At 47.4% G+C, this 24,190-nt stretch overlaps 1 protein-coding gene across 4 annotated transcripts in view; it reads right to left on the reverse strand.

Annotated features, from left to right (window-relative positions):
• The window catches only part of PHC2 (polyhomeotic homolog 2), a 56,659-nt gene extending 49,376 nt beyond the window's left edge, over nucleotides 1-7,283 (reverse strand). For 2 of the 4 annotated variants that reach the window (XM_033156594.1, XM_033156592.1), the window contains exon 1: nucleotides 7,264-7,283. The gene's annotated coding sequence lies outside the window, so the exon portion shown is untranslated. The remainder of the gene's footprint in view (nucleotides 1-7,263) is intronic. The other 2 variants (XM_033156591.1, XM_033156593.1) reach the window with 2 other exon arrangements.
• Nucleotides 7,284-24,190: the final 16,907 nt, after the last annotated feature.

The following is a 24,190-nucleotide window of genomic DNA, read 5'->3' on the forward strand; positions in this document are numbered from 1 at the left end:
CCAAGTCCAGCCATCATCTCCAGGTATGGATGGGAAAGACACCGTCTGAAGCTCTGGCGAGCTGCTGCCAGTCAGTGCAGAAGATATTGAGCCAAATGGAGCAGGCGTCTTCCCTTTCGCTTGCCTGCCTCCTCCCCTTATTCCTGCCTCCCGAGATGACTTGACCCTCTGCGCCTTCTGAGCTTTCACCAGGCAATGATGCCCCCATTAACCCTTCCACATTTTTACCTTTGCCTCCATATGGACCGGACGCTTACTCATTCTCCCTCTCTCTCTCTCTATAAATTTAGGAGTCAAATATATATAAGCTTCTATAAAGTGCTATTATGGAGCTTTACATTAGCCTTCACAAATGGCCTCTGTCTGCTTACGAGCTCCGCAGCTGTAAATCTTTCGGAAATAGCGCCGGAATCGTGGCAGCCCACTCAGCCTGGTGCATCCGCAGCCGGGGTCCACCTCCCATTTAGGCATTCCCAGCTGCTGCTGCTGCAACGTTTGCAACTTAATGATGATTAAAAACACAGAAATTTATGGCTGCTCCCTGATCTGAGCTGGCTGCCATTTATTTTATCTTTTACGAAAAGACCTGGCAGGCCAACGGCTGCTCTTGACTTTCCTTGGCTGGCATTGTGTCATATGGGACTTTGAACAAGGTGCACAGCTAGCAAAGGCCAGCAGAAGTAACTGCCTCTCTTCTCCCCAATTACACTTGCCCTTTACCCTCACAAGAGCAGCAACTCCTCCTTCGCCTCTCTGGAACCAAAGCCGTGAGGCCATCTGCCGCCAGCAAACGTAATGGTGTTCCAATGCCCTTCAGTGCACATTGCTGTGGTTCAGCTAATGGTAATGCACTCCGTTTGGTAGGAAGAGACTGACTGGAAGACACTACAGGTATTTAAAAACACCAAACAGAGGCTCTATTTCACATTGAGCATGCTCAAAAAACACTGTTGGCCCAACTTGGTGATACACTCCCACAAACTGCTTAATGCTGCTTAAGTGCAGAAAATCCCCAAAGGTGGAGGCTTCCTGCTGTATCTCTGTATGAATCACTGCTCTGACCCTGTCTCCTTCAAGCACCCTCTGCTGAGCTCAACTGCTACTAAACACTTCCTTCCCATCAAGTAGGATTAGATCACTCCTCCTGCAGGTACAAAGCCCTTCTTTGGAGGGCCCCTTTCAGCAACTCATGCAGAGATGCAATTCTGGCCTTGCCGCTTTCCAGTCTGGAAGCACACCCAGAACAGCAATTCAAAACAACAAATTAAAAACAGGTTATGTATGGGTTCCTCAGAAGACAGCCAATCCTTACTGTTATAGTCCAGCTAGTTTCTGAGAAATTGTAATTTCTAGGATTCTTTTAGCCACATTTTAAGTGTGCAGAGATATGCTGTATTCCAGACATGGGCTGCATCCAATGCTAGCCCCATTTAGAACTAGACCTGTTGAAATAAATGAACCTGTTAGTCATGCCTCAGAACTTCAATGGTTATTGTTGTTTCCTTAGTCCTGTTATATCTGAAAATCGTCAAAATATGATAAAAAAAGAAAAAGACAGGCTTGATCAGGGGAAGCTTAATAAGTAGCAGAACAAACAACAAGAGTTTTTGAAAGTGATCTGTGATTTTGTGTTTTCCAGTTGTAGCAATAGGCATTTTTATGAACTGCAAATAAAGAGATGAGGACCATTAAAAAAAATAAAATAGCAAGAACAAAGTGTATGGGTAGAGAAAGAAGAAAAACAGAAATTGGGGCAAGGGTGATGGGGAGAGAAAGGAAATACAGTGGTACCCCGCTAGACGAATGCCTCGCTAGACGAAAAACTCGCTAGACGAAAGGCATTCGCTAGCGGAAGGCTGTCTCGCAAGACGAATTTTTCAATGGGCTTGCCTCGCAAGACGAAAAAATTTCCGATTTTTTTTTTTCTTTTTTTCGTCAAACCGCTATTCTCTCGTTGGTGCTTCGCAAGACGAAAAATTCGCTATACGACAGCACTCGCAGAACGAATTATTTTCGTCTAGCGAGGCACCACTGTATTACTCCAGATCACGAAGGACTCATCCAGAACTCTTCCAAGGCCTACGCAACATACATCCCCTGAATATTGATCACTGTTCTGTGTACCCATGAGGGCTAGACCCTTGGCTCCTTGTCTTAAAAGAAGCTCAGATTTCCATTCCTTCAGCTAAACGCTCCCCAAACCTTCACGGAATTCCACATGCATGAAATGCTAAGGGTTGCCCACTTGCCTCCCCCCCCCCCTATCCTCCAACCAGGACTAATTGCCTGGAAGACGCCGTCTGATGAACATGGAGCATTTAAAAATGTATTAGGGTTACGGAAGCATCTATTTCCGGCAGGAAACACGGAGAGTTATGAGAGGGGAGTGCATGGGGTTGGAGGGGGCTGATGTATTCCCCCTCACACCCAAGGTCAGCCCAGCTCTCCAGTAAAACATCTTTGGAGCAATCCGTCGATTGACACCTGCCATCCATCAAACCCACCCGAAGGCCATTGCAGCCGCAAGGTTCTAAGGAGGCAAGGAAAGATATCAAAAGGCGCGAGCTCTCGAGGGGGAGGGCCCCTTCTTCCTTCCTTCCTTCCTTCCTTCATTTATTACATAAAATTTATACACAGCTTGATTGGGCTTTTTAAAAAACAAAAACAAAAAAAACTTCCAAGTGGCTTACAAAGAGAACAAAACAAAATATATATTTTTAAAAGCAAAAAGCAACTTGTTAAAACATTTGAAAGACAAAATCAATAATAAACTAAAAACAAATTAAAACACACACCAACATTCTACATGTCTGGGTACGCTTGCCTACACAAAAATGTTTTTGGCAGGCAATGAAAGGAGTGCTGCCTGATATCAATAGGCAGGGAGTTCTACAGTGTAGATGCCACCACAGTAAAAGGTCCATGCCTTACAAATGCAGGGTGGTACCTGTAGCAGGGATAGTTCTGCAGATCAGAGGGGTCAAGTGAGTGCATCTCATAGGTAAGGCGATCTCATAGGCAAACTGGTCCCAAGTTGTTAAGGGCTTTAGATACTAATAGTAAGTGAGAGATTTCACTTTCTTGGGCTCCATGATCACTGCAGATGGTGACAGCAGTCACGAAATTAGAAGATGCCTGCTTCTTGGGAGAAAAGCAATGACAAACCTAGACAGCATCTTAAAAAGCAAAGACATCACCTTGCCGACAAAGGTCCGTATAGTTAAAGCTATGGTTTTCCCAGTAGTAATGTACAGAAGTGAGAGCTGGACCATAAAGAAGGCTGATCGCCGAAGAATTGATGCTTTTGAATTATGGTGCTGGAGGAGACTCTTGAGAGTCCCATGGACTGCAAGAAGATCAAACCTATCCATTCTCAAAGAAATCAGCCCTGAGTGCTCACTAGAAGGACAGATCCTGAAGTTGAGGCTCCAGTACTTTGGCCACCTCATGAGAAGAGAAGACTCCCTAGAAAAGACCCTGATGTTGGGAAAGATGGAGGGCACAAGGAGAAGGGGATGACAGAGGATGAGATGGTTGGACAGTGTTCTTGAAGCTACTAACATGAGTTTGGCCAAACTGCGGGAGGCAGTGAAGGATAGGCGTGCCTGGCGTGCTCTGGTCCATGGGGTCACGAAGAGTCGGACACGACTGAACGACTGAACAACAACAACAAGTAACACACTGAACTTGGCCCGGTAGTAAATCAGCGACTGGTGCAGATCTCTGAGCTACAGGAGTTACACATGCTGCCAAGACTTCACTCCTGTCAGCAAGGGAAGCCCCACATGAAGCACATTGCAGCAATCCAGTCGAAGTAACCTGTGCATGAACTACTGTGGCAAGGCTTTCCCGAGTTCCTTCCACAAGTTCACTGCTGAACAGCTGGTTAGCAACTGGAAGGCTGACATCCCCCTTCTCTGTGGGTTGGAGAGGATGGGGCATCCCTCTACAGCAGGGGTGGGGAACTTGGGCCCCGCAGAAATCGGGGGCACCAACACAGTGCCCATGAAGGCCTTACCTGGAGCCCCTGACCAGGGGTCCCAGCCAGCGCTGAGCTTTCATTAAAATAAATAAATAAATGCAAGTCTCTAAGTGACTGCTCAGTCTTTTTAGCCAGTGGGTGAAGCCAGGGACCGTAGCGAGCTGCTCTTTTCCTTCCTCTCCCTCTCTCCAGCTCATTTTTTTTTCATAGTCCTTGAAATGTCTCTAGTTTGCTCTTCCTTTTGTTCCTAGCCGCCAGGATGCATCTTTCCTGCGGGACTTTGGTACTTACTCCCAAGAAGCCGTTTTCTGCAATTACTACTTTATAATAAGCGTGCAAGTCCTCCCTGCAAAACGCATGGGGGGAAACTTTGCAAACAGGCTTCGGAACAGTCTCCTGCTGTTGTGCATGGGCTAAAGACCAGGCGCTTGTCAAGAATGCGCCACAGAGCTACTGTACCTAACACTGCAATGGTATGCAAGTCCACACAGAAGTACAGTGGTACCTCGGTTTAAGAGCAGCCCTGTTTACGAACTATTTGGTATACGAACTCCGCAAAACCAGAAGTAGTGTCCCGATTAGCAAACTTTACCTCGGTCTACAAACGGTGGAAGGGCACCGGCGGCGGAAAGCTTCCTTAGGGAAAGCACGCCTCAGTTTAAGAACGGCTTTGGTTTAAGAACGGACTTCCGGAACGGATTAAGTTCGTAAACCGAGGTGCCACTGTAAGTCTCTTTGTGTGCCATGGGGCTTACTCTCACCTGGTCAGGTATAGGATGGCAGCCCAGGTTTTGGTTTAGGGTGGAACACCAGAATAAAACAAGGGCAGCTTCTGGGCCAACTTTTAAACGCCTGCTGAAAACTATTAGAAATACATCTTTCCGCAACATTTAGCCAAATCCTGATTATAACGTTTTGTAATAGATTTATTGTAGAGGGGAAGGTTATTAAAAATATAAAGCAGTATAGAAATGAAATGAATATTAATGATGATTATGATGCTTCTATTGCTGCAAACCACTTGGATAGTGGCATAAACTGCAGCGGTATATAATTTTATTTTATTTTATAAACGAATAAATAAGGAATGGGAAACAGGAACCCTATTATAGCACCCTCACAAACCCTGGACTTGGGAGCTACCAGACACTTCCAGACAAGGAGTCAGAATCCCTTCAGCTCATTGTTTGCCATTAAGGAGCCACAAATTAATCAGCCTGCCATATGGGGGGGGGGGAGAAGGGGAGGGAGAGAGGGAGGAAAAAAGACATCAAGCAAAAATTAAGAATTCAACCTTCCCCCTGCGCTCAAAACCCCCCCCCCCCCCATGCAGCTTACTCATCTCATCTCCATTTCAAGGCAATGCCTCCCACAAGGGACACTGGATCTATTCCGTAATAAGGCCTTTAATAGAGAGAGAGCCCCTCGTTTCTGTTTCAAGGCAGATTACAGCAGACCTTCCTTCTGTTCCCCTCTCAACCCCCACCACAATGTACACACTGCCTCTTGCCTCCCATCCGCACAATACCGTAATCCTGCAAGGTAGAGGGTGTTCTTCTGGAATGCCCAGGAAGCCTTGCAGCCAAGCACAGGATGTGAACTCACGTCTCCCTTTAATACCAACACTCTAACCACTCCACGGCACTGTCTCGCTCTCAACTCTCAATCTCCCTGATCAACTCTCAATCTCGCTGATCCCAGAAAAAAAGGCCACTGTGAGAGATAGGAATCTTTCTACTTCTGAGGCGCCATCTTTCAGCCACAATGCCAAGTGGCCTAAATCTTTTTGAAACCGCAACCGATACCCCCCCCCCAATGCTCGATACCACGCCAGCTTACGAGGGGCCAAATCCTTGCTGGAACAAGTGTGGCTTGAGGTCCAAGAACAGGGGAAGCCCTTCATTCCCTCATGGGGAACCTTCTTCTGAGGGCCACATGCGAGCGGCAGAGGGCTAAAGTGGGTAGCGCCTCTTAATCTCAGGGTCATGGGTTCAAGTCCCATGTTGGGCAAAAGATTCCTGCATTGCTGGGGGTTGGGCTAGATGGCCCTCATGGCGCATGGAACCCACTCTGCAATTCTATGGTTCTGTTATTCATGTGGCACAGTAAGATGTGGTGATGACCATGGCCTTGTCTATTAGATAGCCTTCATGACTAACAGGTAAGAGACCCTTCACATTCAGGGCCAATATAGCCCTGAATAACCGATGTGGTCAGGTACCCTGAAGGCATCCATCTGGCCATGTTTGCCACAAAGCACTAGTCAATGTCCTGCCCTCCCGGTGACACTGGACTCCAGTTCCCATCATCCCCTGCCACAGCAGCCAATGGTCATGGGGGATAAGTGCTACAGTCCAGTAACTTCCGGATAGGGTGTTACTTTGGTTATCCCTAAATCGTGTGGCCTGATCCAGAAAAGCCACTCACGGTTTCTGAATATTTATTTCTACAGGACTCATCCACATGCATGGTGCTGCATGGAGGTCAGTAAAAGCTCCGTTCTCTGCCCTGAGGGCCTTACAATCTAAAGCAGGTACCAAAAAAAGCACTCTATGAACATTAAGTTAGGATCGTCACCATGACCATGCCGTACCTATCCTTGATAAGAGATACTGGAAAAAGTCTGAAAACCATCGTCCCCCCAAGAACCCAGGAGTCCAGCTGAGCACATCTCCCTTCCCTATGCAATGCTGCATGGGCTCAAATGCGTAGAAGCATCTGCCTTGCATGCAGGTTCAATCTTCAATGGCGTCTCCAGGTAAGGAGAGAGATACACCCTGCGGGAACATCCAGAAGAGCTGCTGCCTGTCAGTGTAGACAATACTGGGGTGGATGGGCCAGTGATTTCAGCACAAGGCAGCTTCCTGTGTTCCAGTTTAATTCAGAACCTCGCTTTGCATTTAGGTGAAAGACAACAGCTCAGAGGTGGAGCAGCTGCCTTGGTCCCAGGTTCAAACCCCAATGGCATCTCCAGGTAGGGGCTGCGAATGTCCAGAATGTGAAACCCTGGAGAGCCGCTGCCGGTCATTGCAGCCAGTATTGAGCTAGCTGGACCGATGACCTGCCTCGGGAAGAATGCAGTTTCCCATGTTCCTATTGCAACAGAGCATCGCAAATGACACCCTCCCGACCACCACCAAAAAGGGGGGGGGGACACCATTGCAATGCTCAGGCCTTGTAAGAGAAGCAGCAGGAGGAGGAAGGGGAGACACCCCCTCCGCACCCAACGTCCCCCACCAGCACAAGCACCAGCACCCTGACAGCCTGCCCTGCCCCCTTACCTGACCTCCACGTGCATGCGCAGCGACCAGCCAGCCTGCCCCCCTCCGCGCGCGCGCCACGAGCAGTGAATGCAAAAAAAAAAAAAACCCAGACAGCGCGCGCAAGACGGGGGGGGGGGGAAGGATTCATTAGCATTCCTGCATGCGTCACGTGCGCTCCCCCACCAATGGCAGCTCCGGGGCTTCTTGTCCCCGCCCCTCCCTGGACTCATACCATGAAGCGGGTGGGGGGGGGAGAATGCATGTCCCAGACAGTTGCCATAGCAACTGGGGAGGGGAAACCCCACCCTGTGGATCACGTGGCCTTGGATCTCTTCCCCCCCCCCTTTTGCACCCACAGCCCACCCTCTTCTATTTAGCCGGGGCAATGTCCAGTATTTGAAATGCAAATATATTTAAAAAGTACGCATGCAGCAATCACAAGATGTGATTTCTGGGTTAAAAAGGGAAAGAAGAGGGGCGGGATGTCTAGTTTGGAGGTGGCTAAAGATTTAGGATTGGGTTTAGATTGAATACAGTTGCCCTAACTTTCAGAGCAAACGAGTGGTCCTAATTATTGGCACATGCCTTGAAATTCCAAGCTATCCATTGTTTTTGTTAATTGCTCCTGGCACACTGAAAATTCAAATCCACTACCCACATTTAATACTCATTATTACAGTTTCCTTTCCGCCAAGGAGATGGGGGGGGGGAGTTCTCCTGGTTCTGCATCCTGTCCTCACAACAGCCCTGTGAGGTAGGCTGGCCGCCTGCTCCTAAGGACGAATGCATCTTAAAAGAGGACGTAAAGGTAAAGAGACCCCTGACCATTAGGTCCAGTTGCGGACGACTCTGGGGTTGCGGCGCTCATCTCGCTTTACTGGCCGGCGTACAGCTTCCAGGTCATGTGGCCAGCATGACTAAGCCGGTTCTGGCGAACCAGAGCAGTGCATGGAAATGCCGTTTACCTTCCCGCCAGAGTGGTACCTATTTATCTACTTGCACTTTGACGTGCTTTGAACTTCGAACCGCCGACAGCGCCACCCACATCCCAAAAGAGGACATAGGTTCAATTAAAATGAGCAGAGGCTGATTAAGAAGTAATGAGCATAATTTGAATAGAAATATGTCACGTCTCAACCTAGAGATGGGGGCCTGCTGGGTCTGCTCTGCAGGGGTTTGCTGTTGATGAGCAACTCCAACCCTGACCTTCCTTGTCTTTCTTGATCTCTAAATTGGATTGGATGGGCTTTCAGACAGGATACTTTCAAGCAGAGGGTGGCCCACTGACAACATTTCAAATAGAGGACTGTCCTTTGTAAAGTAGGGGACATTGGCATCTTGCACCAAGAGTAATTGACTCACCACTCACCACCCAAAAACCCACCCAGTGAATGTGTATTTATTCAAAGCATTTATATGCTGCTCTTAAGCCAGAAAGGCTCCCAGACGAGTAGCTTACATAACAATAAAAAATAGCACTGTCTCTGCCCTCAAGGTTACAATATGAAAATACACAACATGAAAGGGAAAAGGACAAGGAGGGAAGAGGAAAACAAGCAAACTCAAACACCAGTTTCTTATTCCTATATCAGTATCTTACAGTATCGAGCTGGGATAGTATTATTAGTATTAAATTCATTACCTGCTATTCAGCAGCATGTCCCAGGGTGGGTTCCAACTATTTAAAATTCAGAATCAGAAACAGTTATAACAAACAGGATGGATCCTAATAAAAAAAAATTTTTTTTTTAAATGTCCAGTAGCACCTTAGAGACCAACTAAGTTTGTTCTGGGTATTAGCTTTCGTGTGCAGGCACATGTTATAAAAATATCACACTTTTTCAGCTACATGAAAGCTTATACCCAGAACAAACTTAGTTGATGCTACTGGACAATTTTATTTTTTTTAAATTTATTTTGACTACCTCAGACCAACACGGCTACCTACCTGAATCTAGAAGGATGGATCCTAAAAACACATACCTCCAGTGTCAAAAGCCAGGGTAACGTCTTCAGCATTCTGTGTAGTGAAGGCACCAGACTCAGCTCCGCAGGGAAGAAGCTCCACAACTTGGGGGCTGCCACAGAGAAGGCCTTCTCCCACGCTGCCACCCCTTGAGGAGGAACTACCAAGAAAGCCCCCTCTGCTAATCTTGACACCCAAGAGAGTCTGTAGGGAAAGAAGGGGTTTCAGACCCTCCAAGTGTCCCTATTTTCCACGGACAGTCCCGGATTTACAGAAGCTGTCCCAGATTTGATTCCGGAATGTCCCGCTTTTCCTTAGGATGTCCCTATTTTCTTTGGGGAAATGTTGGAGGGTATGGTGTTACCTAACACACACACACACACACACACACCCTCCCAAGCCATCTGAAGGCAGCCCTGTATAGGGAAGTTTTTAAATGTTTAATGTTTTATATACCGGTATGTTGGAAGCTGCCCAGTGACTGGGGCAACACAGTCAGATTGTCAGGGTATAAATAGTAAAATTATTATTATTATTAGCCTATTATTGAATAGGATGTCCCTATTTTCATCGGAGAAATGCTGCACCTAAGTCATTTATGTGATCTCTCTCTCTCTCTCTCTCTCTCTCTCTCTCACACACACACACACACACACACACACACACTTTCTACTAATGTTTAATTGCTTTTTAATGATTGCTTTTTAATATGTTTTTAGCTGTTTGTATTTTAGCCCGTAAGCCGCCTTGATTCCCTGTCAGGGGAAAAGGCAGGATATAAATAAATACAACAACAACAACAACAACAACAATTTGAAGGCTTTAGACCACTTGGTCAGTGGGCATGTGTGATCCAGGTTGCTGTAGACTCTAGAGGATATTATTTTGGAGGAACAACATTTAATTTAAGATGACTTTATATAGAGCTGTTTTCGGGAGGTTAATGAATAGGGGTAACTGGAGGGTAATTAAACTGAATTGGTGGGGGAATTTAATCGGGAATAAATGAATTGAAGAACTGATCTGGAGTAAACTAAGTGGGGTGCAAATTAACTGGAAGATTTCTCTTGGGCGAGTTGACTTGGAAATGAGTTGTTTTGCCTCCTGGAACATTTAAATTCTTAATTTGCATCTATGTGTGCAAGTTAGGGTAGGCAAATGTGTGCCTATGGGCCCAGGCCCCGAATCTTTTAAATACCTAGCAGCATCGCTCTCAGAGGTGCTGGTGACTGGTCCTGCACTGCTCACCTCTTCTCACTTAGCCACCTCTTCCAGGAGCATCTTTGCGAAACCTTGAGATGCTTTAAAGATGATCCTGTGCCACACTTAGGCCAGGGGCCGAAAATACCCAGATGGGGAGAACTCACCTTCCTTGCTGGGAGTGGGGCAAGGGTTGGGCATTTTAACAACAATGGAAATAATTTCTACAGTATAATTGGAAGAAGCAACAGCAACAAAAGGCAGATCTCTGCCCCAAGGATGTTACATTCTGATGTTTTTGACAGGGAGAAGAGGAGCAAGGCAAGCAGCTGAGTGTGAACAAATGCACCATTTGCTGGTCTGATCTGAGATTCATTCATCATGTTATGAGAATTATAAGGTCTAAGATATAAAATAAATGTTCATAAATGTACCAAGCAAACACATACATAAATATATAAACCACATGTCTGAAACAGTACAGGAAGACAGTCCTAAAGCCATTTTGACTCTTTCAGTTTCCTCAAATATTCCTTTGCAGTTTGGATGGAAATGGGAAAAGCTTCCCCATTGTCTCTGTGCTCACAAATCCTGCCTTAAGGGCACATTTGGGGATGAATAGGGTGAGCCTGGTCCATGGGGTTACAAAGAGTCGGACAGGACTGAACAACAACAAGGGTGAGCCTGTGACCTGGCCTCAGGAATTAAGTATTTATCATCACAAAAGAATGGCCAGGCTCTCCAGGTAAACCCATTAACAGCCAGGTAAACCCATCAAGGGATGCTGGTGGTGCTGTGGGTTAAACCACAGCCTAGGGCTTGCGGATCAGAAGGTCGGTGGTTCGGTACCCCGCGATGGGGTGAGCTCCCATTGCTTGGTCCCAGCTCCTGCCCACCTAGCAGTTTGAAAGCACGCCCAAAGTGCAAGTAGATAAATAAAGTGCAAGTAGATAAATAGGTACAGCTCCTACATAAATAGGTACAGCTCCGGCGGGAAGGTAAACAACGGTGTTTCCATGCGCTGCTCTGGTTCGCCAGAAGTGGCTTTGTCATGCTGGCCACATGACCTGGAAGCTGTACGCCAGCTCCCTCAGCCAGTAAAGCGAGATGAGCGCCGCAACCCCAGAGACATCCACGACTGGACCTAATGGTCGGGAAAGGGAGAAGTTTTTTTCTTATAACAACAATCATTATTGTTATTACTGCTGCTACTATTACTTACCCAACCTTCACCCTAAGGTGCAAAGGCAGGATACAACAATTAAAACACAATGTTAAAAACAGCTTAAAACAACTTACAATCAAAGAAATAGCGTGGGTCCTAAACATACACACACCAAGTTTTGAAAGCCAGAGAGAAGAGTTGCTTATTCAGCATTTGCCAGAAGCCATACAGTGAAGGTGCTTGGTGTGCCTCTGTGGGGACCTAGTCCCACAACTTAGGGGCTGCCACAGAGAAGGCCACTCATACCAGGGCTTCTCTAGTACTGATTTTAACCAGCAGACAGGAGGAGAAAGGTTTAGGGAGCCTGGCTTCTTGCGCAGCAGGGGTGGAAAAATGGCTGGCCTTCTCTTGACTAGGATCACCGTGACCCAACTGCGTGCATAACTCTCTAACTGCCCCAACTTGCTGCAGGACAGTCCCTGTTTTCAGGGACCGTTCCCTCGGAAATCGCTGCCTAGTCTTGTAACACTTCCAGAAGGCCAACAGAAGAGGAAATTGAAGGAAAATATTGATGTGCATGAAATGCCCACATGATTGCTTGTATGGGCAGCTGCAAATTTCGAAATGTTGACTCTAATTTGAATAGTAATCCATCTCGCTGCCACGGAGCAAGACTGTGACCAGGTGAGCTGTGCACTTGCTCAGTTTGCGGTTAGGATGGGCAACTCCAGAATCCCGCTCCCCTGATGCTCTCCTCTCCTGGGGTTGGATGTGAACCAGGCAGACACAGGACTGTCTTCTGCGAAAGACTGAGCTTAACACACAGGCAGAAGAAGCTAGGTGGTGACCCCAGCTGGTAATAATAAAGGTAAAGGTAAAGGTACCCCTGACCGTTAGGTCCAGTCGCGGATGACTCTGTTTTCCCCCCCCTCAAAAATTTATTAATTTTTAACATAACACAAACAAAACACTACAAAAAACTACATACAATAAAAAACAGTATAACCAAATACAAAACAAAAACAATTATTTAAACCTATCTATCCTTCTTTATAACATTGTGAGTTGACTTCCTCGCATCCTCTCCATCTGCTTTCCTTGTAAATCATCTCTAGTAATTTCCTTACCTTTTTCTATTCTCATGATTATACTCTAATCATCTTATCTTATTTAATAATCTTAACATTACTTCATCTATTCTACTTCTTATCTAACTTCTATATCTGTAGCCTAACTGTTTCTTCCTGCTTGTTTCAAATACTAATTTTTGGATACTTCTTCAAATATACTTTGAATTTAGTCCAGTCTTTCTCCACCGCATCATCCCTCTGGTCTCGGAGTTTCCCGGTCAGTTGAGCAAGCTCCATATAGTCCATCATTTTCATTTGCCATTCTTCAATCGTTGGTAAATCCTCTGTCTTCCAGTTTTTAGCTAGTAAAATTCTTGCCGCTGTTGTGGCATACATAAAGACTGTTCTGTCCTCTCTTGGGATTTCATGATTTAAAATACCCAGTAGAAAGGCTTCTGGTTTTTTACTAAATGTAATTTTCAACATCTTTTTCAACTCATTATATATCTTCTCCTAGAAGCCTTCTACTTTCGGGCACGTCCACCACATATGAAAAAATGTCCCTTCTACTTGTTTACATTTCCAGCATTTGTTACATTGTCCATGATACATTTTAGCCAACTTAACCGGGGTTAAATACCACCTATACATCATTTTCATAAAATTTTCTCTTAGGCTATTACATGCTGAAAATTTTATACCTGTCCTCCAAAGCCTTTCCCAATATTCTAACATGATGTTGTGCCCTATGTCCTTTGCCCAGTTAATCATTACAGATTTTACCAGTCGCGGACGACTCTGGGGCTGCGGCGCTCATCTCGCTTTATAGGCCGAGGGAGCCGGTGTTTGTCTGCAGACAGCTTCTGGGTCATGTGGCCAGCATGACTAAGCCGCTTCTGGCAAACCAGACTAGGGTTTAGGGTTAAGTGTCAAAGTGTCTGGCCATATGTGCTTCAGTGCCAGCAGTGGTAACCCTGAAGTTCATCTCTACGGGAGATGTTGGGTGCAAGGTTTGTGGATTCCCTCCCAGGAGGCAGCCACCTCTGCGTTTTGCCATCACCTTGGGTTGGGTTGCTCTGGTGTCTCTAAAAGGCCACGGTTGTTATGCTCTGCTTCCACCAGGTGGCAGCCCAGCACAAACTACTGTGGCTAGTTTGAAAGTACAGAATGGATGTCTAGTTCTGAGATTTTATAATTACTGTACTGTACTAAGCAGGGAATTTGGCTCAGTTCATGCAGTTGAACCAGGGGTCAGCAAACTTTTTCAGCAGGAGGCCGGTCCACTGTTCCTCAGACCTTGTGGGGGGCCAGACTATATTTTGAAGGGGAAAAAATGAACGAATTCCTATGCCCCACAAATAACCCAGAGATGCCTTTTAAATAAAAGCACACATTCTACTCATGTAAAAACACCAGGCAGACCCCACAAATAACCCAGAGATGCATTTTAAATAAAAGGACACATTCTACTCATGTAAAAACACGCTGATTCCCAGACCGTCCACGGGCTGGATTGAGAAGGCGATTGGGCCGGATCCGGCCCCCGGGGCCTTAGTTTGCCTACCCATGTGACCTAAATGAAGACAGTAATGGACCTTTGCCCCCTGCCATGTCACTCACATGTGACTCTCCTCAGGGCCTGAGCACCCAAGGGCAACCGCGTGTTGGAAGGCGCTCTTCTTGAGGACAGAAAAGGTAGGAATTGAATGTGTGCGAGAAACCCTGAGCACATAATTAAGTAGCATGGTCTTGGATTTGACCACCAGGTGGCGCCAGAAGCCCACTAGTGGACTTCAGTTCACTGCGGACTTGGAAGCTGCTTACAGCTTTTTGCTTCTGCTGTGCCTGCAGCGAGCCAGCACCCGACAGCGGGAGAAGATCCAGGATGTCTCTGGCCTGCAGCAACTTCGAGGCACTCCCCCGAATTCAACAGTGCAGTTCTCCAGCCAAGTAAAGTGTGTGTGGGGGGGGCAATATTCTGGGGTAAAGTGTGCCTATAAATGCACATCATAGTGAAAGTGGCGTGCAGAAATGCATTGCTCTTGGCTACAAAAATGTGTAAAGCAGGCATATGCAATATATGAATTCAGGCAAAAAAAATTGCTGATGAGTTTTCATGAGGGCTTATTATTATTGTTGTTGTTGTTGCAAACGGATGTGGAAATGTGGAGAATTTAAGTAAAGAGTGGAAAAATGAGAAATAGAGAGATCTGAAACTGGCAGACCCTTGGATCCCTAGAAACGGAAATTGACAGATTCACCCATCCCTAGGCACAGCTCACAGGGTCTGGATTATCTGGTGCCCTAATCTATACCTTCTAAAAATGACACATGACACATTTCTGCAAAGTCCCAACTGCAAAGAGATCAGTAAAAGAGCATAACTGCGCAGTCGGATGGATCCCAGTGGCAATCTGCCCCTTAATGCTAGTTGCTGGGAACCACAAGTTGTGGGGGAGCTGCTGTTGTGCTCAGGTCTTGTATTCAAGTCTTCCCGCTGTGGCTTCTGGCTGGCCACTGTGAGAACAGGGTGCTGGGCTTAGATGGGCCCCCTTTGACTTGTTCCAGCACCAGGGCTCTTCCTACAGTCTTAGGGAAGATTTGTCACAGCTCAGGAGCGGACAATTTGCTTTGCATGCAGGATGTTCCGGGTTCAATCGCTGACTCAAACTCTTGGGTGCCTGAAGGCCTGGAGAGGTCAAAGAGGTGGTGGTCACAAGGCAGCTTTGTGCTTCGTCCGATCTGCGATGGGCTCACTTACACACGGGGGCCACCAGCGTGATGCTGCTGCACGAGTGGCACGGTTCTGCAAAGCCGGACGGCAAGTCAAACTCATGAACCTCCTGGAAGAAAGCTGCTACGTGTGTCCCACCAGAGGGCCGGAACCATTTGGAACAGGATTAACCTTTTTCATAATCACCACCGCTCAGGTGCAAGCATTTCTGCATAAAGGTTGGCATCTGTTCAGCCAAAGCACATCTTGTGCGTTCGGGGAAGGAATCATTGCCAGTGTTATGAAAGTTGTAACAGTGCTACTGTTCAGGGGTCCCCCACCCCCACCCCAAATAATAATATTCTGCACTGAGGTGCCGTCTTTTCAAAGGAAGAGCATCTCTTGCGACAGAAGGCCTCTGGGAACCTTCCCTGTGGTGGCACGACTTGGGTGGCCTGTGCTCTAATGAGAACACCATTGCACATCAAAACTGCATCAGTATCGCTGCCACATGGCCGCATTTCGGGCCGACATGCCACTTTTATCGCAGCCATGTGCCCACTCGGCAAAGTCTCCAGAAATCTACAGTGACCTCAGATGGTTTCCCGGCATTAGCGAGGGCGGACTTGGCTAATCTTTCGTAATACGGCACCCTGCGCAAGGCCAAACTTTGGTGCCCCCAAATGGATCTTCTCAGTTATGGATCTTCTCAATTTTGCACCCCGTCAGCTTGGTGCCCTGTGCGAGGGAATGGTCCCAACCACCCTAAATCCGGCGCTGGGGTTAGGGTGAGTGTGGATGCAGCCCAAAGGTCTGGTTCCTGGCAGAGGTGCCTTGTGCAAATTGCTAAAGGAGAACTAGAGTACCATCCCTCTATAGTGAGTTCACCTTCCCTGAACGTTCATCCTGGGCTCCTTTGGGAGGAAGGGTGGGATAATGATAATAAATCCATATTCATGAGCCATGCCATGAATATTCATGAGGCCTCCCGCCCACTTCATTGTGATCACATGACCCTTTTATAGCCCCCATCTTCATTCCTGCCGTCCGTTAATATTAATTGATAGCAGCTGACAAATGGTCCTTATGCACCCAGCTGCTTATCAATATTTATGGCTTGGCTGCTCATCCGTGAATATTAAGTGGCCAAACCCTTTGGAATATGCACATCTAAGAGTTCTCCACCTTTGAATCTGTCTTTTCCCCATTGTTGTGTCTGGATGAAGCTTTGCTTTCAAGAGACACAATGTGAATTTAATTATTATTTTTAGGTTTTTATTTCATATCTGCTTCACACACACTGCCTCGCCTGAGAAAAGCGGTTTACAGATCTTTTAATAAAATCAATATTTGAAACGTTATCCAGATAAGGTACAATCTGATCTACCTCAGACCTCCTAGCTGTGTTCCTTTACTTCTGCTCCAACAATAAATTACTGCAAAATCTTTCCCTTTTAAACTTTGTGGCCAGGCCGAGCCTGGGGCTCAGCTCATAGCTGTCAACTTTTCCCTTTTCTTGCGAGGAATCCTATTCGGAATAAGGGAATTTCCCTTTAAAAAGGGAAAAGTTGACAGCTATGGCTCAGCTGTGTCTAAACAGAAAATGTGTGGTCTGCTCATTCCTTCTCCTTTCCACCACAATTCCCTGTCAACTGCAGCAAATATTTTCATGCTTGTTTTGGGCTTTTTCGTGCTTGTTTTGCCCTGCCTTCCTAAATATCTGGTGTGTTGCAACCTGATTCAATTCAAATTTACTCCAAAGTAAATTCTGCTGTGCCAAGCAAGCGTGAGTAGAGTTGCAGGCTGACAGCGCAACCTTACATGCATGGCTATGCAGAAGCAGACCCTGCGACCCTCGGCATGTGGCTCCCATCATCCCTGACCATCGACCGTCATCTCTGAGGCTAGTGAGAGTTGGGGTCACAGGCTCTCCATCCCTTCAAAGAGGATGGGACACAGACCGAGGGGTCTTCAGCATCAACACGGCAGTTTATTCTGTTTCCCTAATTGTTAATTTCCGTATTCTACGTGAGCTTTCACAGGAGCTAAAAGCCACTTCCAGAAAACTGATGGAGCAGAGTGCAAGTTTGGGGCTCAATTCCGTGATATTTGATTCCGGGGTAGGGGGGAATAGTTTGCCACACCCTGAACCGGGCAATCGCAGGAGTAAAGTGTCAAAACTTCACACCATCCGGGTCTTTCCTGATGTTTTCAGGGAGGAACAGACGTGTGCAGAAATCTGCACCCGCTGGCCTGAGTGAAATTTAACATGACGTGATAGTATATCACAAGAACAGCAGAAATGGCTGCTGCATCAGGCCAATGGTCCATCTAGGCCAGCATCCTGTTGTCAAAGTGGCCAAACAGTTGCCTGTGGGAAACCAGCAGGCAGCATGTGAGCACAACAACAACTCTCCCCTGCTGTGGTTTCCAACAACTGCTATACAAAACATTGCTGCCTCTGATCACAGAGGCAGAGCAGAATCGTCGCGGCTGGTAGCTGTTGTCTAACCCTCTTTTAAAGTCCTTCAAGTCGGTGGCCATTCATGGCTCCTGTGAGAGCAATTTCCACAGCAACTCCGCCTTGCGTGAATAGGTCCTTTTTAAAAAAAAAATCCATCCTGAATCTGCCAACTTTCAGCTTCATTGGATATCCACTGGATATCGGCCCAAAAGCCACAGATCCATAACACAACAGGCACTGCAGTGCGAAAGGAACATTAGAAAACGAGAGGAACACGTGTGCATTATGCTCAGGGAAAGAAGCATTAATATTCCCTGTGTTTGAATGCAGTCTCAGTCGCTCAGTCAGCAGGAAGGGTGAGGCTGGGCTTTCAGCACCAAGGACAGCTACAGCCCTGCCAGTCGCTCTCCGGAGAGGCCTTATTTAAGACCAGCATGGGCACAGGGAGGGAGGCCACTGCCAAGAAGCCCCTGCCCTCAACATAGTGTGTGCTGACTGGCCCTAGAAGCAACAACAGAATTTTCTGGGCTCAGTACTCTTTTAATGAATTGAGCCCTCTACACATCTGCACGGCGTTTTTTCATTTTTTTGTCAGATGCAAATATACACCCTTTTGACCTTCTTGCAGGTGGGAGTGGAGGACCTGGAAATAAAGCAGGGAACCACCCACAGGTGATAATATGACTGACAGGCAGCATGTCAACAGGTGAAGCTTTCCCCATGTTGTATTTCCATACACAAAAAAAAGGCTTGCTTTGTTTTGACCTCTTGGCAGCCGTAACCAACCCTGCTTCTGGGTCTGCATGTGCAGTGGAAAATTCAGGACAGATGAAAGACAGGACTTCTGCATGTAGGTCACATTTAAACTATGGAACTCACTCCCACAGGAGGCAGTGATGACCACCAGCTTAGATGGCTTCTTTATAAGAGGATCCAATCTCTGTTTAAAAACTGTTCCACTGTGAACCAGCTCTTAGGCTCAGAAAGCTCTTCCTAATGTTTAGTTGGAGTTAGATTGGGGTTCTAGTCCCCACTCTGCCACAAAGCTCACTGGGGAATATAGGAAATAGGAAATAAATAACCCCAAGGTCCCTTTGGTTACCCCAGAGTAAACAGCAGCAGGCTGGGAGGCCTGGGCATCCGAGGACGCCGCTCCCCCTGCAAGTTCCCCCTAACTCACTATTAAATTATTCTGCCCCGTTGGAGCTTGGCAGCGGGTCCACCCCACACAGTCTCCCCCTGAGGCTCTGCAGCCAAGGCATAGAAGGCAGGCCTCTAATAGGCCTCGACAGGCTCTCCTGTTCTGCAGCCAGCCCAGAAAGTTTTGCAAACAGGCAGGAGACAGGAGCTTTGCTAATGAGTAGTAATGAGGGCGAGGATCCCACGGTGGTGGCAGGACAAAGTGATGCCAGGGGGCGGGGGGGGGGCAGGAGACAACAACTAGGATTGCCAGCTTTCCAGTCCTCTACCTTTAGCAGCTGGCTGGTCTGCAGGTGTGATTCAGTGAGCCTGACTATCTGAACAAGCACAGAGCTGGCCGAGCTTTATTCCCCCCCCCGCCCCCCCGGTCGGTTGGCAACCCTGAAAATGAATTTTTTTTCTCTCCCTTCCCTCCCCCCCCCAAAAGATCAGGAGCTGCCAGGTTTCTCCTGTGCACTCCCAACCAAAATGGTCAAGGGGATGGAGCGATTCCCCTATGTAGAAAGTCTGCAGTGTTTGAGGTTTCTTCGTTTAGAGTAAAGGCGACATCAGAGAGTGATAGGATAGAAGCGTATAAAATTATGCACAGAGCGTGGAGAAAGCAAAGAGAGAAAGGGGTTTCTCCCTCTCTCACAACACTAGAACTTGTGGGCATCCCACCTACCCGAATGTTGGAAGATTCAGGATGGATAACAGAAAGGCCTGGGGAACTCTCACCCACAGGAAGCAGTGATGGCCACCAACTTGGTTGACTTTAAAAGAGGATTAGGCGAATTCATGGAGGAGAGGGCTGCCAATGGCTACAAGCCAGGATGGTTATACTCTGCCTTCACAGTCGGCAGTAGCAATACTTCTAAATACCTGTAGCTGGAAGCCACAGGAGGGAAGGTTGCTGCTAGAATCCTGCTTGCGGGTTTCCCATTGAGGCATCTGGTTGGCCACTGTGAGACCAGGTTGCTGGACTAGATGGCCTATTGATCCGATCCGGCAGGCTATTATTATCTTCCTACATGTCAGGATTCCAAGGAGAGCACCCTTTTCGAGAATCACAGTGTATCTGTCTGGGATGCTTCCTATTTTGGGGGGGTGTGGGTTTCCTCCAAGAGGGGGACCCCCAGACCCCCAGCCTTCCTCCTCCTCTCTCCCACAAAGTGCCACGCTATGGGTGGGCACCTTGGGCCTCCCCCTGGCCCTCCTCCACAGCCTCATCCCAGAGATTACGCTCCCCCGAGGAACCAAGCCTGCGCCAAGAATTCGTTAATTCCCAAGTAATTAAAAAGCATGGGCAGGGAAGAAGGGAGGCTGGCAGCCCAAGCACCCTCTGCCCAAGCAAAGCCCGCTGGTTCCCACACAGCCCGTCCAGCTGATTCACAGAACTGCAGGGCATGGTAGGGTGGCAATGATGGAGAGCGAACTCAGATCTGAGTTGGCCAGGCTGGGGCAAGGTGGAGCAAGTCTCGCTTGGTGGCAGAGTTGCCAGGGTTCTGGCTTGCTTTTCTTCTTCACCAGCCGGACTCCTGTGCCTTTAACCGCAGCTTTGACGCTCAGCAAATTAACCACAGAATTGCAGAGTTAGGAAGGGACCCCAAAGGGACCCCCGTTGCAGTCCAACCTCCTGCAATGCAGGAATCGCAGCCAGGGGATCTCTGGCAGGTGTCCACCCAACCTCTCTTTAAAAGCCTCCGAGGAAGGAGAGTAATGAGCCTCACACCCCGGCTCAGATTCTTGCATTTCCAAATAATAGAATCGTAGAATTGTAGAGGAGAGTCCCCCCCCCTTCTCCAAGGAATCCCTCCCACTGTCGAACAGCTCTTGCAAGAAAGGAAATCCCAAATAAACACCAGGAAGAACACCAGGAGCGGAGAGAGACCTCTTCTGCTTGGGTTCCTGCTTCCAGGCTTTCCTTTGGGTTCCATCTGGTTAGCCCCCGTGACAACAGGATGCTGGACCAATGGGCCGTTGGCCTGGTCCAGCGGTCTCTTCTTATGATCTTAAGTCCTTGGCTGTCCTGCATTGGCGACACCAGACAGGGCTCCCCCTGGCAATTCTCTACGCCAGCACCACCACCAGGCAAGCTCCGCCCCGGGTCAACCTGTCTGCCTTGAATGCCAAGGCGGCTGATTCAATATTTACCTTTTGTCATTTGGAGATAAGAATTCCCCAGGCAAGTGGATGCCGCTGCCCCAAATACCTCGGGTGACCTGCCAGAGCGGCTGGCAAGCTGCCCTGTGGAACGACCAGGGGCGGCGCTGCTGTTCCTCCTTGCTCTCTCGACAACCGTGCCAAGGGTGGCGTGGACCAGGCAAGCGGAAATGCGTGATCCTCAAGATTAGGATGCCGGTTGGTAGGTGTTTCCTAACAGGTGAACAGCAGCCCCCAGTGTCTCGGAGATGTTGGAGATTAGAAGCTCAGCTACCCAGTTTTACTTGAGATACTATTGATTCAAGTCACGACAAAAAGAGAGGGAACTGCAGGAAGAAGTCAGCACCCCGGCTTCGTTTGCTTTCGAGACATCAAGTTTCTAGACCACAAGAACACAAATGCAGGTTTGGAAGTTGTGTGAGCACTAAGAGGAAGCCTTTATAGCTGGGAGTGGTGGTCATTTATTTATTTCCTTGCTGATTTATTTATTTCCCACCTTTTCCTCCAAAGAGTTCAAGTTGACATCCATGGTTCCTAGTAGAACGACAGAATTGCAGACTTGGAAGGGACTCCATGTCATGGAAGGTCATTTAGTCTCACCCGCTGCAATGCAGGAATCGCAGCTAAAGAATCCCTGCCAAATGGCCATCCAGCCTCTTGAGGAAGTCTGTCCCACTGTCAAACAGCTCTTACCTTCAGAAAGTTCTTCCCAATGTTTAGTCGCAATCCCCTCCTTTGCCATTTGGAATCCGTTGGTTCAGCTCATCAGCCCATGAAGCAGCTTCCTCCATCTTCCATGTGACTGGCCTTTAGATATTTGAAGATTGCTATCAGATTGCCTCTCAGATCTTCGCTTTTCCAGGCTAAGCCTACTCAATTCCCTCGACCCCTCCTCATAAGGCTTGGTTTCTCGACTCTTCATCATCTTGGTCACCCTCCTCTGCACACCTTCCAGCTTTTCAATCTCTTTCTTAAACTGTGCTGCCCAGAACGGGACACAGGACTCCAGGTGGGGTCTGACCAAGGCAGAAAAGAATGATAATCTTTCTTCCCTGGACTTCTACATATGCAGCCTAGAATTGCATTAGCTTCTTTCTTTCTTTCTTTCTTTCTTTCTTTCTTTCTTTCTTTCTACTGCTGCATGACACTACTGACTCACCTTAAACTTGTGGCCTACTAAGAAGACCCTGAAATCCTTTTCACATGGACTGCTGTCAATCAAACGTAAATGTAATTTGCAGGACATTCTTTTTTTCTTGGTAATCATAATATTCATGAACTCATAAAACACATATATTACACAATGAAAATAATAACATTTGTGTAACATCAACAAGAATTCTGGATATACGGCAGCTGCAAGTCTCTTCTCGTACCTTAAGTCTTAATGGACTTTGATTAACTTTTTTTTATTAAGTAACAACAGTTTTTATTTATGCAGGCCCAGCGATTGGTCGTATTGATCCATAATACTAGCAAATGCATACCTCTGTGTTTCACTATGAAATTAGCAAAGTTATAAATATCAGATTAATAGGCAATGATGCAATCTAAAAAATTTAAAATGTATGTTTTATGCATGAAGCAAAATAATCCACAGTAGCATTGTAACCAATTTCTTCAGCACTCACATTTTGGGTAGAGAATATTGCAAGATTTGAAATGACCAACATTCAGCCCATGGGTTCTAGTGTTATGAGAAGGGGAGAGAAACTTTTCTCTATCCACTTTTCTCCATGTCGTGCTATGAACTTTCATCATGTCTTGTCTTACTTCCCTTTTCTCTAAACCAAAACGTCCCAAATGATGCAACCTTTCCTCATAGCTGAATACCCTCCATCCCCTTGATCATTTTGCTTGCCTTTTCCTGAACCGTTTTTCCAGCTCCTTTTTGAGGTGAGGCAACCAGAACTGTACACAAGATTCCAAACATGGCCGCACCATAGATTTCAGTGAGGCTAGCTCCTGAGTATACGTGCATAAAGCCAGGCTAAAAGTCAAGACAGAGTGGAACTTCAGACCAAGCAGTGGGGCTATGATTGTGTCAGGATTTGAACCCATGGGATCACCCTGGGTGGTGGGGAAATGTATCAACGACAAGACTCAGCTTTGGGGTGTTGATCCTTATCAGAAATGTCTGAGGCCCTGCAGAAGCTGTGGGGAGGAATGTTTATCCGGTGTAAGGGCTGCTGTGTGTGCTGATCTGCCAAGGAGGGGAGGGAACAAAGGCTTCCTTTATATTTCTGAGATCAGTTCATTACTGACGTTAAGTAGGTTTCAACAACAACAAACAGAAGACAAAGGAGTTTGAACAATGCCCCCGGAGCACCACTCAGCTAATTAGTGTCAGAAAATATCCCGCATTCCCGCAAAGCATGAAGCCACTGGGCCCTTTCCGACATTCGGCTGTTCCAGTTACCGGAGGACAATGAATATTGCTTCCCCCACTCCCCACCCCAACACCAACAAGCGTCTCTCTCTTCCCGGTTGACGTAAGGAGTCGTTCTCAACGAGATGGTGGGCAAGCAGTGGATTGGATCTAGCATCAGTCCGACTCAGAGTAGGCCCAAAGTGGGCATGACAGGCATGTTAACTTCAGAGGAGGAGAACGTGGTTGGGTAATACAACCCAATATCTGCAGTGCATGCAACCCTATGGTGCATCTATCGATGGCTGGCCCGAGACATTTTGGTGCCTGAGGCAAACCACAAAATGGTGCCTCCCCTGCCCAGCCAGGGAAGAAGGAGTGAATGAAGATCTATAGCTCAGTTGGTAGAGCATGAGACTCTTAATCTCAGCGCGATGCGTTAGAGCCGCACATTGGGCAAAAGATTTCTTGCATTGCAGGGTATTGCACTAAATGAACCTCGTGTTCCTTTCCAACTCTATGATTCTGTTATCTATTCAGGGGCATTGGAAGGAGGGGCGGTGGGGGCGGTCTACCCCGAGTGTCATCCATGAGGGGGGTGACAAAAAGGCACACCGCAGGGGGCTCGCCCCGCCAACCCCATGCGCGGCGGCTCGG

The sequence above is a fragment of the Lacerta agilis genome, chromosome 8 (genome assembly GCF_009819535.1).
Source record: "Lacerta agilis isolate rLacAgi1 chromosome 8, rLacAgi1.pri, whole genome shotgun sequence".
NCBI classification, from domain to species: Eukaryota; Metazoa; Chordata; class Lepidosauria; order Squamata; family Lacertidae; genus Lacerta; species Lacerta agilis.